Raw genomic sequence first — 1,700 nt, 5'->3', positions numbered from 1 at the left:
CCTGCCTGTCAGGACTCTGAACGCCTCCCAGGATAGAGACCACTCCCCTGGGTTTATATGCCTTCTGCTGAGGAAATCTGCTCTCTGGTTCAGCGATCCTTTTAGATGTGTTGCCGAGATTGAGAGGACTCGGCCCTCTGCCCAGCGGAATATTTTTGCGAGATGCCCTGTAGGGCTGGTGACCTTGTTCCCCCTTGGCGCTGGATGTGAGCGACTGCCGTGGTATTGTCCGACAGGATTTTTATGTGTAAATTGCTTACTGAGTTCCCCAGCTGTTGGAGGGCCTTCCACACCACCTGGAGTTCTCTGTAGTTTGATGACTGACTTCTTATTTCCTGCGGCCAGAGGCCTTGTAGAAGTTGGTCCCCCACGTGCGCTCCCCACTCCAAGGCACTTGCGTCTGTCGTGATATATGTGGCTGGGCTGTGAATCCAGTGGACTCCCCTTCACAGGTTCACTGGCTACATCCACCAGCGCAGGGATATCTTTACTGAATTTTTGATGTGCATCTTTGTTCCTAGTGAGGACTGTTTTCTGTCCCAAGCTGAAAGAACTGCGTTCTGCAGGGGTCTGGTGTGCGCTTGGACCCATGCTACTCCAGGAATGCAAGATGTCAGACTGCCTAGGAGGGACATGGCCTCCCGGACTGTACATGACTGCCTCCGTAGAAAAGTCCTGACTAGTTGAAGGATACTCTGTATTTTTGTTTCGGGAAGAAACGAGCACTGAGTCTCCGAGTCGAGCGTTATGCCCAGGAATACCTTCTCTTTGCTGGAATGTAAGCTGGATTTCTCCCTGTTCACTATCCACAGCAGGAATTGGAGCAGGTCGAGGACCGTCACCAGGTGTTCCGTTAAGAGCTCTCTGGACTCTGCTATAATCAGAATGTTGTCCAGATAAGGTATTATTAGGATTGATCTTTGCCTCAGATAGGCTGCCACCTCTGCCATGATCTTTGTGAAAATTCGGGGCGCTGAGGAAATCCTGAAGGGAAGACATCTGAACTGAAAATGACTTGTTCTTTTGCCCATGTCTAATGCGAATCTCAGGTACTTCCTCCCCCTGTGGATCGGCACATGAAAGTATGCATCCTTTAGATCTATGGATGCCATAAAGGCTCCCTTTGGTATCAGGCTCACTGTTGAGGAGATAGACTCCATCTTGAACTTCTGATATCTGATAAAGGCGTTCAGGGGTTTTAAGTTGATTATCATGCACGATTTTCCGCATGGTTTCCCTACCAGGAAGAGTCTGGAGCAGTGACCCCGGGTCTCTTCATTCGTAGGTACAAAAGATACTACGTTTGAATGTAGCAAGCCCGGACGCTCTGTTGGAGTAGGCGTAGTTGTTGTGCTGGGCCTCCTGTGATTACGTATTTCCCTTTGGGGAGGGTTACCAGTTCTATTTGGTATCCCTGCTGTAGGACCTCTGGGATCCATGAGCCCTCGCAGATTGAGGCCCATAGATTCACAAAATTCCCCAGCCTCGCCCACACTGGGATGGCGTCAGGGTTTTTGTTTGGTTGGGTCCCCCTGATGGGGGTTGAAGAGGAAATTCTTTCCTCTACCCCTCTTGGGGTAACTCCATTGGCCCGTCTTGCCCTCGCCCTTATATGGCTCGGACTGCTGCGCTGGGGCCCGAGAAAAGGTCTTCCTCTTCTGTTTTTTCTCCTCTGGAAAGCCATTGTTCCTGTCAGATGC

The sequence above is a fragment of the Eleutherodactylus coqui genome, chromosome 6 (assembly GCF_035609145.1).
Source record: "Eleutherodactylus coqui strain aEleCoq1 chromosome 6, aEleCoq1.hap1, whole genome shotgun sequence".
Lineage (NCBI taxonomy): Eukaryota > Metazoa > Chordata > Amphibia > Anura > Eleutherodactylidae > Eleutherodactylus > Eleutherodactylus coqui.
Note: the sequence above shows the minus strand (reverse complement) of the source record.